Genomic DNA, 16884 nt, shown 5'->3' with positions numbered 1-16884 from the left:
CTAAGACATTGCACAATATGATAAAAATTTCCATTTGAGATTCAGTTTTATCTTTGAATGAACAAAAATCAGACTATAATATTTAACCACATGTAAGTAATCAACAGTAACTTCGAATAACAAATTATTTGCCAGCAAACAAACAAAAAAAAGCCTGTTCGAGAACTTCATGTAACTTCCTGAATGAAAGCAATGTGTTTTTGTTTTAATGTGTTTCATGTGAAGAAGCAGCGTGTCGTCTTCCTTCATCCCATGATGCCCTCTGGTTCTTCTCATCTGCAGTAATAGGGGGCTGAAATCCCTCATACACTAATAACCCAACCATGGATTATTAATTAATATGTTGAAAGTCGTCTCTCTGATTCTAACCCCCCCCGACCACCACCACGGCTAATGTGAACCCTGTGAACTTCTATTCTCTAATGTTCACTGAAGCCAGGGTGTGATGAAAGAGGAATAATAATGTTTTCAAGTTTTTTTCTTTTTTTTTTTTTTAAGAATGACGAGCGCTCACTGTACATGTTAAGTGGCCAGGTAATTAAGAGAATGTATGTGAGGTGTGCATACATGTACATGTTTTAACAGGGTGATGAAATTTTAATTAAGTTAATGCGACCATCCCAGAGGTAGGGCAGTCAGTGTCTTGCTCAAGGACACGTCAACAAGAACCACGGGTGAAAATTTTATTTTCCCTGCTTGTGAGCTGATATTCATATTGGAAACAAATTTGTGGACAAAAAATGTTAAATTCCCATGGTTATCATGACTTTCACAAGCAATCCTGAAAAAAAAAAACCCTATCTCTACATGTATAATTAGGCGACAAGCTTTAAGGGCTGTGTTAATTTTAATGAAAGTCACTACTGAGATATTGACATAAAAGATTTTGGTTATATTTCATAAATAATGTTACACCAGAAACATGATTGTGTATAAACAACATAACCAACCTGCAAATTTTAACCAAAACCACAATCTCTCTAAATCCTAACCATGTAGGTGTTACCCCATTGCACTATGGGAGCCCTTCAGACTCGTGTATGCTCATTTTCTGTATGAAAATACATCAGTGTGTTTTAAATGATACATCCATGATCTTTCCTGTAACACAAATCTGTTATACTTCGGTGGATGTTCAAATATTCTCCCCCTAGAGGGTATGGTCTCTTAGCCATCGACTTCTCCCTTTCTCCTGTCTGATCTTTGCCCTACTGTTCTTTAGTAGTGGCCTGCCCCTGTTCCCAGCTAAGCTAGCATAAGTTTACAGTTCCTGAGCAACTCACACAATCTTTCCTCAAAAATTCCACCATTTTCCAAAGTTTTCCTCTTTGTCAAGGTTTGCAGCTGTGGCTTGAACTGTAAGCTACATTGATCAGCACTGTCCCTATGATTGGTATTGCCACAATTTTGCCACTCGCTTATATGGGGCATGATCTAACTGCAAGGCAATCCGCCCCCAACAGTGTTGCAACATTTGTTCTATATCTGTAAGGTTCAAGGAAACGTGCAAAATATGGACGAAATAAACACTGAGCACGTACAGAAAGCTCCATCAGTAACTGCATGAAATGGATGGATATATTTTATTTACATGGGTAGTGATTTTCAGTTGTATAGGTAAGGGTTTTCAGTTGTTCAGTTTATTACAGACAATTTCTCCGGATTTTGACTTATATTTTCAGAGCACAAACAACACATAGTAATGGGCTTTAGTACCTCATTAGTGGGGGCTATTTTACCTATTGTTTTGTTAGATCTTGAGATAACATTTGTTATCCCAAGATAATGAGATGAATTAATCAGTGATTATTGGAAATCAACTTTTTTTAACCCAAAAGTAATGAAAAAAATAAGTTGAGAAATTAAGAAAAGTGAAATTGACAAACAAAACACCAGTGGGTTCAAAGGAGATTCAGAAGCATTCAAGGAGCGCCACTCTGCTTAGCTGAAGATACATCCCCAGGCTAGTTTTGCCGATCAATCTAAACAGCAGGAAAAAAAAAATGCAAAATGTCCAGTCAACTTGACATACAACACACTGTATGGATTCCTGATAATAAATCATCACGTTATCAACATTACATCCCATCCTGTGGCTCCAGCATAGGTTATGGGTCGATTAGTGGGACACAGAGCTACTATGGTGCCTTTGATGTATAAAAGTTAACTTTTAAAGTGGAAAACCACAGAATTTTACATGAAACCACACATCCTTTACGGAAAGCATACAACTGGGGCACAGATGGTAGTGGTTAGGTTGCGCCCCATGTAAACAGGCGGCCCAGGTTCAGGTCCAACATGTGGCTCTTTCACTGCATGCCATTCCCACCTCTCTCATCCCTGTTTCTGGCTCTATCCACTGTCCTGTCACTACAATAAAGGCAAAAAAGCTTAAAAAAATAAAAAAATCAGTATTCATGAAAAAAACAAAAAAAATCAGTATTCATGGAGTGCAGCACGCTGTCGTGTGCTGCACTCCATGAATACTTCCAGTGGGAAGTAGCACATGCCATCAATTGGAGCAAAGTGCTATGCACCCACAAGCAGAGTATCTGTATTTTGGGGGTTAGAAACAGGACTGAGCTCTGGACTCCATTGTAGGACAGGACAGGCCTTGGGAATGAAGAACCCTATCAGGTTATATATCTTTGTAATGAGGGATATTTAGGCCAAGACATACCCTCTTTGAGCTTGTGAGTGCTTCTCTAGTCGTCTGCCTACTCAAAGTGCTTTTACACTGCAGCTCACCCATTCACACCATTTACTCCACAGATGGCAGGGGCTGCTATGGACAATTGACCATCAATAGTAGCTAAACCCATTCAAATGCATCCATACCTCTGAACACCCTCCTGATGAAGCAGTGGGAGCAAATTGGGGTTAAGTGTCTTGGCAAATCAAGGACCAACAAATCAAACATGTGATTTCAAACATGTGATTGCAGGAGCTGGGGATCAAACCCACAACCCTCTGATAGCGGGGTGAGCGACTTAACCTACTGAGCTACAGTCGGCCCAACCAGCATCTTCAGAAGCTATAGTTGGCTTTACTTGTTCACTGGCTAAAAAGTGCTGAGTTTTTCAGGAAGTTAAACAAGAAGTAGACCAACACACAGTGCACAAATTTCTTCAATGAAAAAAAGGCCAAAATCCAAACCACTCATAAGAAAATAAAAAATGTCCAAACACAAAAGTTCAAAATCAACAGCTACAATGTTATTCAGCAGACACTTTTATCCAAAGCAACTTTCATCTGGGACAGGTGTTCATGGCATTAGGAACTTTGCCCAAGGGCCCACACTGGACACCTGTGCTCTGACTTGGATTTGAACCTCCATCTCTCATACCACAGTCAGACTATGTAAACCACTGAGCTATCCAGCCGCCATCTCTCCAAAAAAAAACAAAAACAAAAAAAAAAACACACTTAAGACACAAAGGCACAGGTTAACCAAGTAAGTGCAATAAAATTGGAGGAAAAAACACAAGGGCAAAGGGAAAAACTAGAAATCGAAAAATGGGGAAGTAAACAACACATTAAGCAGGACACACGAGAAACTCAACTACAGAATAAAAGACAAGAAAACAAAAGACCACAGAGAGGGAAAGAACAAAAAACAGATCAAAATTTCAAACTAAGTAGGGAATGATAATGGGACATAAGGAACACAGAGACACAAGAGGGTTGAATAGGCAAACTAAACCTGGAGCAAAATCAAGACAATGACAATAAACCAATATTTTGTAGAATTTCATAAAAAAGATAAATGGTTGTCAGATGATTGCTGGTTAAGTTCTGGTATGTCATGACTGCTGCCGCTTTCCAGCTCATTTGCCACACAGTCCTCTTGTATCCTTGTAGACAATATTATCTAGACATCAAGCTGAAACCAAAATAATGATGAATTACAAAACTGTCTACAGAATATTTTTCATTAATATTAGAGATAAGTTAGACATAAACACACCTAAGCAAAACCAACACATTAAGAAAACGAGCCCTGTGTTCAGTGTGATATAACCACATTATCAAAATGGTTTTGGTAGTAATAAAAGCACATTTTAAATTCTATGGTTTATATTCTAACCTGACATAATGGCTTAAACATCACATTGACACTGTGTTAGAACAAATCCTATACATGGTCAAGAGTGTGAGTGAGCCCTGGGCCACTCAAATATCACAATTTTCCACTTAAATTAACCTTCACAAGATTTACCCATGGGAATGTGTAGATTTATAGTAAAATATACATGAGAATAACTAACATTCATGCCTCATTGACTCTCTCTCTACCTCTCTTTTACACACAAACATGCATGCCTGCACACAGATATCCCTGATAGATGATACTGTCTAGTGCTATACATTGGGGGTAATGATAACATTTATGAGCCTGATACTTTTTCACAGAGGAGCGCTGTAGGATATTGATGAGCCTCTCTGTGTACCATTACTTATGAATGAAAAGAAGGCCGAAGAGAAGAGAGAGATAGAGATGAAGAGAAGGTATGGATGTTATAGCCACATTCCTTGAACTATATTTCATCAAAGCTCGTGGCTGGAGACTCTGGTTGTCATAGATGGGGCTCAAACGGTGCCCTTAACTCAATGTATACTACTTTTTTAACTCCGAGGTAACTTTCATGAGCTGTTTGACTGATTTGAATGTCTTAGAAACCAGGAGACCCAAAGAGCAGAGGCAGGAGCTTGTGACATAATGTTTAAGCCACAGAGCCACACTTACATGCTTACAAATGTACTTTTTTTCTGTGGTATAAAGTGATAAATAAGCACAAAAACACTACTTTATAGCAGTGGCGGACTCAGGATGTTTAAGGGGGAGGGGCGAAAAAAAAAGGGCACCTGCTGTGTGGTGGGCACTGATGCCCAAAAAGTTGTAATAAAGTAGAAATAATATAAATATAATACAGAGGTAGTTATAGTATGTTTTTGCCTTTCTACACTATTAGACATGTTCCAAAGAGGGCATTTTGTCAAAATTTTCTCCTTACAGGGCACCAAACTGGACAAAACTGGACACAACCCTCTGGTGGAGGAATTCATATTCTTTCAGCTAACAGGGAACCAAACAGGGGTACTTTGTTATATAAAGCCCACTAAGAGGGCACCATTGAGGGTACTTTGTCAAATTTCATCCTTTTTAAGGGCAACAAAGAGGCAATTTTGTCAATTTAAAAGGCACCAAAGAGAGATTTTTGTTGAATTTTGTCCTTTTAAAGAACACCAGAGGCCATTTTGTCAAATTTGGTCCATGTAGAAGGCATCAAAAAAAAGACATTTTTGTTTTTTTGCCCTTTTAAGAGGGCAACTTTTTATATTTTATCCATTGAAAAGGACTTCAAAGAGGTCATTAGTTAAATTTTGTCCATCTAGAGGACACCAAAGACATCATTCTGTCAAATTTTGCCCATTCAGAGGACAGTAGCGAGGGAATGTTGTCATTTTTTTCCACTAACAGTGAACCAAACAGGGCATTTTGTTGACATTGCCAACTGGAAGTCATCAAAGAGGGACTTTGTCAAATTTTGTCCTTTAAAGGAGACCAAAGAGGCCATTTTGTCAAATTTTGTCTATTTAGAGGACACTAGAGAGGGTTTTTTGCAAAAAAAAAAGTGTCCTTGAAAAGGGTACCAGAAAGAGAATTTTGACAAATATTGTCCACTTAGAGGTCACCAAAGAAGGTCCTTTGTCATTTTTATTTTCCAAAAAGGAATCCAAAAGGGTATTTTTTTGGGGGGGGGGCATTTTTCATACATTATAGGGCATCAGGCGATCCCCCACCTTGCCCACCCCTCTGACTCCACCAGTGGTTTTTAAGACATAAAAATGATTCACCTGTTAGGGTTCCCTAGTGGTGGCACTCTTGCTCTTGTTAACAAGAAGTGAACATTTAGAACCTGAACAGAAAAAAAAAAAACATATATGATAAAATAGCTTAACAGTTCAGCTGTTTCATCTGGAGGCTTCATAAATCACTGTCAGACAGATAAGTGGAACGAACCATATCTACCCTTAGAAGACTTGTACTATCTAGCTTTTGAACCAGGAGAAATGTAATTAACCAGAGCAAAGTCAGAGCTAATTGGAAAAAAGTGTGAATTATTTTTCTGTATTTCATGTCAGTGTGGCTGCATATTATGTAAAGTTAATCACAACGTCTACTTGCTAATTCACTTTGATGAAAAGAGGAGGGGGAGAGATAGTGTACAGCATGTGGACAAGATAGCCAAGAAAGACGGGAAAATAATTAAAGAAAAGACCCAGAAGCAGGAAGCTAAAAGAAGAAAGAGGAGAAAATTAAATAGTCTTTTCAGAATAAGAAAATAAAAACATTTACACACATCATTGCTTAACCCAGTGACCAATTGTCTGATTTATTACCACTGAAATTGGTTTGCAGACAAAAAGTAATAACTTTATTTTTAGTGGGCCAAGCAAGAAGAGTCAAAATCCTCCATGGTGGGAGATCTTCCTCTTTAATTGATGGTGATTCAATCAAGCTTGTGAATTTCTGCTTTTCTCAGAAATTAAATTGCATGAATACTTGAACTGTAAGTAAACTGTTTTAGAAATCAAACAGGTCCATTACAGTGAAATATCTAAATTGCTGCACCAATAGCTTGAATATGATAAATACAGTCCCTGTGAAACACTTTTTAAACATTGAGGCAAAGGCGAATCATTATTGTTTTTAACTGCGGAGCCAAGTTCTACAGCAGATGTTGTGAAGGTGATTTTCAGCCAGATTTTTATGCTCCCACGCATCCAAAATGTTTTGTTTTTCTGTCTGCAAGAAGTCACAGATAACAGCAGTTTACAGTAAATGAGGTTTGAAGGCCAAGATAACAACTTAGAGTATGATTTAAGTCGTAGAAAGTGAAGAGACAAACGGAAAAGAAATGCAAATGAGCTGCTGATTATGCACCACTACGTATTAAGGAGCAACACAGAATAATTGGTGTACTATCAGTGGTATTTCTAGATTCTCATCCAGGGATGTTTTTGTGATTTAATGGTACTCTTTTTCAGACAGTGAAAAGAAAAAGTTGAGGAACAGCCACAATTTATTTTAATGTACCTAAATAAGTAGAATACGATGCAAAGAGCATTTGTGTGAGGACGTGTTGAACGTAACCTTCTCTAACCTTAGGTTTGTCAGAGGAACAACAAGGCTGTGCTGAGCAAGCAAGACACCTCGGGTAAGTGAGAAAAACAATTTTACACGTGAATATGTAAAGAAACAAGATGACAGAATGGAATCAGACAGGCAGAAATCAACTTCTGTTTCAGAGAGCAGTTTTCATTAAAGGTGAGAAAAATACTGTCACAGCAGCTTGTTGATTCACACAGAGTGAGACACCTTTCATCAACTAAACTACATGCAATAATATCACTGCTTATACACATTTGCACTGCACAAAAATCAAATCCAAACACCTTGGTTTAAAAAGGTCAAAAACCTCAAATGTAAGAGTTAATTACCACATCTACAGTAGCTTTATCTTACACAGGTTATATATGTTATTTAAAGTTGCCCCAAACAAGGGGTTCTGATTTATTTTGACATGTGCAGTGTTGATTACATCTGAGGGTATTCTTCATTTCCTCTTTAATTGTATTCACTAATTTAGTGTGATTAAAAGACTGCCAGCTTCATACAACCCTCTGCATCTCATGAATAAATGTTTTACTTTGAATAGAAAAGATATTTCATCACTCCTTCTTTTTATGTCCACAGACAGATCTATTTAAGCCAGATGGTTTTGTTTTTTTTGCTTCATGAAGTATCTCCATGTGACCTTTACTGTGCAATGTGATGGTAAATATATGACATTCAGGTTTGCTCATTTATCTGCAAGATTCAAGGAATGTTGGCTTCTGTTTGGGTGAGTGCAGCCTTGTTTTGTTTATGATTTGAGAAGGAAAACATGAAAAGATTTCCTACCATACTAGAGCATCTTTCTATTAACACTACTGTTATGTGGCTACATCAAATACCAGTGGCGTGCCGATCATTTTTCATTGAGGCCTTCAGTGCTGTCGTGACAAAGTCATCACAGGCACAGGTTATTATTTCAGGTGATAACCTTATATTCATAGTAATGCTGCAATATTGAAGCTCAACACAACAGGGCTACAAAAACACTCACCATAGGTGCATAAATACACACTGAAACCATCAAGAATGCCTACAACTATAACACATTGTGACAGGACACTGCATCACTAACTGGCATCACATACAGCAGAAATCTAAGTCATAAACAATGGACCAAGAGGGAGTTCAAAACAACCACACACATTTACTTGTTAACAACCAAGTGGTTGGAAATACGATAAAATCCAAATAACACAAATGAACAAACCTCCATACATCACAGCCAAACTGCTATGCTAAAACACGAGGCAGTGCTCTCAGCGATACAAGCTGACTACTCATTCCTATCAGAAGCAACAGTACCAACCATGAAATCAACAAAAATACAAATAGTAGACAAAGTTATGAATTGTCAAAATACATTAAATCAATGATGCCCAAGGTGGTTGTTCATTAAAGACAAAGTCCATTCCCCCCTTTCTAAATGTTTTAAGATTATAATGAGCTCATTAGATTGTTTCTATGTGCAACTGTCCATTGAGTTGTAGATCTCCTTAGATTCCCCAAAATGTTTTAGAAGATGATGCTTCTAAGTGTCCTACAGTGCTCTAGTAATAACCTTGCAAAGCAGATGATTTGCCAGACTGCCCGCATGCAAATCCATCCTGAAAAGCTTCCATCCACAATGTTTGTAAAATGGAAAATGGTTCTGACCAATCAGTGCCATTTGAGGAGAATGGAACCATAACTACAGGCAGGGTTTAGATGTACCTTGAACTGTTAGCAATGGCTGCCTCCAGTGTAGATGTAGCTATAGTATAGGGGCAGCAGTTTATGAGAAATAGATTGCATTTCTTTATTAAATAAAGAGGAAAGGACAGCACTGACACACTCTTCTGCCAACCTGTTTCTGATATCGTTACTAGATGGGTTAAGTTGTTCTGTTGGCTGGTGTACACAATGGCTCTTGCCACGCTAGCTATTAGCTTGAATGTAGTTTTAGAAAAGCAGCAGTTTAATCAGACCATGAGCACATTTATTTTTTTAACGAGAGCAAAGAGCCACACTAAAAGCTTCTCTGAGCAGAGATGTTTTTGCACGTCTCCTGTTAGACTTCGGCATGAATTTTAGCACCAGCAAGCTTTGCTGTTCTAACATTACAGTAGCACCAGTCTGTAAAGCTCTGGTTACCATTGCAGCTGCGCATGTCTGCTACCTCAGAGTCTTTAGTCCTGTAGCAGTGTGCCAGTGGAAGGTAAACACAGCCGTTTCGGTACGCATGTGTCTCCAGCTTATTGAGCCAGTAAGATGGCAGAGAGGAGAGGACAGCATTTTACTGTAGAATTATCTCTCTTATGTTTGACTTTTGGATGTAAAAGTTTAAAAGGCTGCTGCTGTATCATTTTCGTTCTATCAGCTGTGCAGCCATTCCAATTAGTTTGTGTGATTCTGTATGCATGTTAAAAAGCTGTCAAGGTTTTTACTTACTTTAGTGGTGTTAGAGTTATGATTATGTGCCACAGCTACAACAGTAGAGTTGACACATTCAAAGGCAGACATATTTTCCTTATCTGTTGTTTTTACAACCAACAAGTGGAACGAGAGGTTAAATGGTTTTAATAATTGGTAACGCAAAAGCTGTAAATAAAAGGCATATTCCCTGTAGTGGGAGATGAAATGTTTCTCTGAATCTGAGTTGCTGAATTAAAAGCGTTCATTCCCAGACTGGGTCAGGGCTGCTAGCTATGTTGAGGTTAGCCGAACATTTTCACGATGTCCTGATTTTCTTCACATGTTCACCTTAAAATTCATTGCTTCACCTCCTACAGCCATTATGTGTTTTAAAAAAATAAAACCAGAGCTATTTAAAAACCTTTATAAAAAATTTCACATTTAACTCAAAGGCTTGCAATGCTAGTTTCAGCCTACTGACCAATCAGGCCACACTAAACTCTGAAATGCAGCAAGGCCTGCTAGCTTGTCAAAGAACTTAAACTATGAAACTATGAACTATGAAAAGAACTTAAACTATGAAAGTCTGACAATCAAAAATACTTTCCTCAGTGACTTAATCTACAGAGGGATTTACGTCAAACTCTGTGGGCTTTGGGGCAGCTTGTTCATAATTGGAGACGACTCTGGGGCAAAATCTGATTGGCTAAGAGCTTTAATCAAAATGAGCTGCACTAGAAGTAACACATCCAAAGGACAGGGAGACTGTGAGATTAAGATAAACTAATGGTAAAAAAATCTGCATAAAATATGTATATTATTGAAAAATAGAGTTTTTATATAGAGCTGTAAATGTGTGGGTCTACAGAGAAGCTCTTGCTGAACTTTGTAGCCCACCACTGTTAGATATATGACAAGAACTGGCATGCACTTTTGTAAACATGTAACTGGACCTAGTGTGGGATATGGTGGTGTTTTCAGATGGTTAGTGGAAAAAGGAAATGCCATGGACCCAGCTGTAACTGAAAATTCCCACAGATCATTTGTTTAGCAGAAGAAATAAAAGTTTTCTAAATAAGTATAATTATTTCAACCTGCACACCATACATTATTCCTGACTAAAGAAAGCACTTTGTAACAGAGACCGTTTAAATGGGAAGTTTAATTCAGAGACGTGATTTCCCTCCTTTTTGTATTAATCTTATTCCATTATCAAATCTATACTTTGCACCAGAGTGTCATATAACCTGTATTGTATTTAGTTAGGGCCTCCAAACGTTGAAACTATACATGCATGTTTTTAAAAATTCAAGAAAAGGAAGAAAAAACTCCCTCTTTGCGTAATTGCTCTCAGTGGGAAGTAAATAGTTATTAAGGAACTGCAACCAGCATGCAGGGATTTCAAACTGGGAAGGAGGTAGGAGGAGAAAGTTGGGAGGAACATGTCAGGAGAGAATGAAAGAAATAAAGGCCGACAGAAAGGAGAATCTGCAGATGGGAGAAAAACAGAGAAAAACATGGCGTGATAGAGAAAGCAAGCATCACTCCTGAGTGACAAAGCCGCTCGCATTTTAGGATTCTCAGCTTAAAACAATTCTTTCATGTTCTCCCCTCTTTCTTTGCATTCTTATTTATCCCGTCTCTCTCCTATCCAGCGCACCTCCTCCCCTTGGAGGAGACGCTCGCATTTCGCCCCCATCTCAGTTTCTCTCTCTTTTTCTCTTTCCTTTAATTTTTTTCTCTTCTTTGAATAATTTACAGCAGCAGGGGAGAGTGGAAGTGCGTTTATTTTGAGTGTGTTTGCGCTTTAAACAGAATGCTTAATGATTGCCGATGGGAGAGAGACTGCATTAATCCCATTTATGTTGAGACCTTTTAGATGTACTGACACCCGTGGCAGACAGGCACTGTGTTTATGTGTGTGTATGGGGTAAGGGGGCTTCACCACAAGCACACAAATGATCCCCATCACATCTGTGGGAAGAACCCCCCATATTATCTGTCTGACTGTGTGCATGCATGTATGTGAGGACCAAAATGGCAGCTCTGTGCATTCACCTCCACCCTGGATCAAGGAAAGGCCTTTGGGGCATCACTACAGTTGATTTGAAAAAAAAAAAAAGAGAAAATCTCCACACATTTTTTCAAAGTATATGTTTTTCATACCATTTCTGCATTTCCACAAATGTGGAGACAGCTTTGAAAAGTCTGCCGTTTATATTTGTTTGAAGGAGGCACATATCATTGAATATAAGAGCGTCTATTTTGAATGTTTGTCTCACTGAAGCATTTTGCTGCAGGCGTGGACTAAGAAGAAAAGTTCAAGACAGCTCAGAGCTCCAACATGCATTCAGATAATTTGTTTTCTGTGGCAGTTCTAAATCATCATACATGCACTGAACACAAAGGCTATTTTATTATATTAGGTTCACATTGTGCAGTACTACATGGTATTAAACAAATGTAATAATCATAACACAGTAATCAAAGTGAATTAACCTTACAGATCAAACCATTAAAGCCCCAGTAAAGTGACATCCAAAATTTGTGCCTCAACACAATAAAGATATGTTGGAATGAGGTTGTTGTAAACATGTGAAAACACAGAGATTTGTGTGCCTGAATTTTGGTTTTAGACCTTTAAAAAGTTGTTCACTTTTTAAATACAGTGCCCAGTTACCCCACAATTACCTCACAGTTCATCTCAATCCAGTCTGTTTTCAGCCAAAGTCACTGCCTTCATTAAAGTCAGCAGCTACATGACCTGCTTTTGCTCATTGTGAGGTAAATTTCCCAAATCTACTAGTTACAGTGCTCTACAGTTCATCAAAAGTATCATAACACAGAGGGTTGTGCCAGAAAATAGTAAATGTAATCCCCAACTTCTGTCTCTGCTTATTCACAGACCCAGGCAGCTGGGCTCTGGCCTGAGTTCACTGTAAGGTGAGGGGGCAGACTAAGTGCTGGAGTGCCTGTCAGTTTTTCACTTGAACCAAATGCAGCAGGTGTGTTTTAATCCATATTTGACTTGCCTTTAGTCCTGGATTATTTATTAGACACAGACTGTGATTGTCTCTCTCCAAGCAGCCACAGTTCAATCCCAATATCCATCCATCCATCCATTTTCTATACCGCTTATACCGTCAGGGGTCACGGGGGTGCTGGAGCCTATCCCAGCTGTCACTGGGCGAGAGGCGGGGTACACCCTGGACTAGTCGTCAGTCAATCGCAGGGCTGACATATGGAGACAGACAACCAGGCACGCTCACATTCACACCTATGGCCGACTTAGAGTCATCAATTAACCTAACGAACATGTTTTTGGTAGTGGGAGAAAGCCGGAATACTTGGGGAGAACCCATGATTGCACAGGGAGAACATGCAAACTCTGCACAGAAAGGCCCTCACCAGCAGGGGCACCACCATGCAGCCCTAGAGCCAATATCATTTACTATAATTTTATTTTCTTAAAGTGTCTTCATCATTCTTAAATCATACTCCATGTTAAAAGTCCATTTTTGTTTCTGCCTCTTAAAAAGGCAGAAATTGTCTGATGTTTATTTTTCTAGGCTACATAACAGGAATGTAGAGTAAAAGGTTACAATTTAAATGATTCATTAAAGAAAGAATGTAACAAGTAAAATCTGGGGTTCTGGTTATTGAGTTTTTTTGTACAAATTGCAGAAAAAGTTACTATTCAATAAAAAATTATGGCGTAAATGCCATGAGAAGTTTAAAAAGGGTCAGATTTTTACTTTCAGTTTGGCTTCAAGATAAAGATTTACACATCTTGATTGAAAAGGCCAGTAATTTGTTTATCACAATCTATTTCTATTCTATTTCATAATCTATTTATTGATCATACAATTAAGCAGTGATATACGTTTTACCAGCCTGAAAGATTCTAGGCTTTTGAGAAAAAATTTAGGGCTTAAGCCCTGTAAGCCACCTCCTTGCTCCGCCTATGGTCTTTACTGCCGAACAGATCCAGATGAAGGCATCCAAGATCAGTTCCGTGGATATCAAATCGTCTTAAAGAGTCATCAGAAAAGTCTTTCATAACCAGCCAAAAACTCACAGGAGCTTTAAGTTGGATTTCATATAGAACATGTAAGATATTCCTCTTGTGTTTTTACTGCATCAGTTGCTGACTCCTTCGTAACTATCTAGTGAAAGATTTGCAAACTGCACTGTTCAGATTATCTTTGGGTCAAACATCTTTTCTCATATCCTTTAAACTGTACAACTGCAAGCAAATATATAGCATCGTAAAGAACAAAACTTGATAAAGAAATAAAAACATTCAATGCTGACACGAGTGTGAAGTCAAAATAATGGTGAAGGTAGAACATGATTGAGAACATCATGTACTGGAGCCTCTGAGAGCAACGCTTAGTTCAATTATATAGCTCATTTATTGCATCTAAAGGCCCTGCACCTTTCTGTTCAAATATTCACCTTGACAGTTGTGCACAAGGCCATATTCAAAGTTTAATTTCCTCCATTAATCCTTCCCTGCCTGCTACAGCACTTTATAGAAACTATTTCACAGCTCTGAGCTGCGTTCAGCAGCAGCAGCACTGAAGCACAAAGGTCTCTGGCAAGGCTCTTTGAATTGACTTAATATTTAGTCTCATCCACTGTTTGCCTCCAGTGCTGCTTGATGAATTTCTCAGCATATGGCACATTCCTCTGCAGGTCAGCATATGGCCACGAAAAATTTAGATTTAGTTTAGATTCAAAGAAGAAAGAAAGAAAAAAAAGGAGAAAGAAGAAAACAGCCTCAGTTCTCTCCTTCTCCCTCCCCCTCCCCTCCTGCTCTCCCCTCCTCTCCATCCATCTGTCGCTTCCCTTAGACGCTCGGAAAGTGAAAACAGAGGGAAGGAAAAAAAATACGTGAAACATCTGATGAAACCCACGATGGTTTGCGGGAGCTGATAGCCTCACAGTGTGCCACTTTGTGTGTGCATGTGACCATGTGCATGTGTGCACACTTCGTCTCATGCCAGTCTGTGTGTTTTGTGTAAACGCACACATGTGTGAAAAATAATATAATTAATTTATTCATGATTTAGATGGTTTAGTGGAAGCTATGTCATATTTCCCTGATTTAAAGATGCATCATTCTTCACAGCAGACTTATGACATTTCAGTGTGGCACTATCTAGATGAACAATATGGACACTTTCTGCACTGTGTAATGGTTCTTTATGGGAAAATTAAAGTCTTATCTAGCACTGCACTGAGCAGTGTTAGATAAGTGTCTAGTGGAGACTAGTGTCATGGAAAAGTAGGGTGAATCCTTTCTGACAGGCTGACATTTTAGCAAACTGCATTTGTTGCATCAATTATTAGTGCTTTTTACACAGAGGTTGTTTAAAGGGATACTTTAACATTTTGGCAAATTCACCCATTGCCATAATTCCTATAGTTAAGTAATAGGTTTGTTACCTTTAGTTGTCCGTGCAAGCTATTTTTAGATCGGCACTGCCGAGTTCAGAGCTGCTGTGCTAACTCAATGGAGACAGACTCTATTTTTGGCTGTCCCTCATCAAACTCATCAAATACACAATCCAACAACTCCAAAACGCTTTCGTGGACAAGTTGTGACCTGCACATTCACCACGCTATGAAATAATAACGTATAATTATGTAACATTACGACACATGAAGCAAATACTCTGAACTACTTTCCGAGTAAACCACTGGGCGGGTTGACACAGTGCGCGCCTGTGGCAGTGCCGTAGTTACTTGGTAGTTCCAGCTTTGCATTTAGCTTTAAAACATCTCCGTCTCGTAATGTTCCATGATTATTTCATAGCATGGTGAATGTGTAGGTCACAACTTGTCCACAAGAGCATTTTGGAGTTGTTGGATTGTGTATTTGATGAGTTTGATGAGGGAAAGCCAAAAATACCATCTGTCTCCATAGCGTTAGCTTCACAGCTGGTTTAACGGTCCCCCCAGATCTAGAAACAGCTTGCACTGACAACTGAAGGAATCAAACCTATTTCTAAGACCATAGAAATTATGGCAATGGGCGAATTTGCCAAAATGTTGAAGTGTCCCTTTAAACTTAGTATTATGGTGCTCTTCACTGCAATAAGCAGAGTATTTCTTCTTTTTTCTCATCTGCAGTATGTCTCCCTGTCATAAACAGTTTTCTTGCATCCTTTAATTGGATTAAACCTCATTAAAATGAACTGAAGAGAGAAGGATTTAAGATAGTGATAATGTTAGTTTGTTAGTAAAATCATAAGTGAGGAATTTTGAGTTTATCTATTTTGGCACTCCCTGTGGACAAAGGAAACTCCTCACTTGATCATTGTTTTTTTTCTTTACACGTGTAAGCAGTAAACCTTTGCTGAATACATAAAGAAAAAGAAAACCCTTTTCAGATGCATGCTGTCTCTGTTAATCATCTAATCAGGAACCTTCTCCCTGTGGCACAAGTTACAGGCATCATAGAGGGTATGCAATGACGTCACTTGTGCAACTGCTCAGTTGGTCATAGAGGCAAAACTGTGTGAAACACAGCTGTCTGTGTGAAACAGATGAAAACGGTGGAAAACAGACTCATACTTGCTTATTTTGGGGATATTTGGACTCAACAGAGATCCATACCATTTCCTAAAGACATGATGGACCGTGGTAATAAATTGAGTTTCCTGACATTTGTAATGTACCTGATTTTAGTACACAAAGCAGAGACTGAAGGCTAGCATCAGCCCGCTTCTTCAGACATTGAAACTGAATTATAACTAACCAAAGTTTTGTTAATACAAAACTTTATATTAGTTGTTTCCATGTATCTCAGTGATTCATTTGCTCATTTTTACTTGACATGAAGGAAAATAACTTCAGTATTCAACCAAATAGAAATCAGGTTAATTGGCAAAGGTCATTTTGTTTATTCTGTGATAAATACCAATGGATATTACTATGTTTTGTCCTTTTCCATAAAACAACAGCTTTGTTAATCAGACGTCATGGGACTACGGCTATGAAATACATCATTAAAGGCCTTGACAACTTAGACATTATCTCACGGAACAGTTGATCTGCTGAAATTTCGGAGGAATAGGGTGGAGTACAGATAATATATATTGTGCTGTCTACTGTAATAGCCCAGCTTCATCTTGTGGCTGTATTAACGTACCGTTAAGACTACTGCTAACTCTCCACCGATTTTTGTCACCACTTTGAGCTTTCTGCTCAGCGGCTGGAATGGTGGAGACCTGTGCTGCTGTGATGTCACATGCGTACCCTCTATACTGACTGGATATAAATGATCTTGTTACTGATTGTCC

This window comes from Cheilinus undulatus, linkage group 8, assembly GCF_018320785.1.
Source record: "Cheilinus undulatus linkage group 8, ASM1832078v1, whole genome shotgun sequence".
Lineage (NCBI taxonomy): Eukaryota > Metazoa > Chordata > Actinopteri > Labriformes > Labridae > Cheilinus > Cheilinus undulatus.
Note: the sequence above shows the minus strand (reverse complement) of the source record.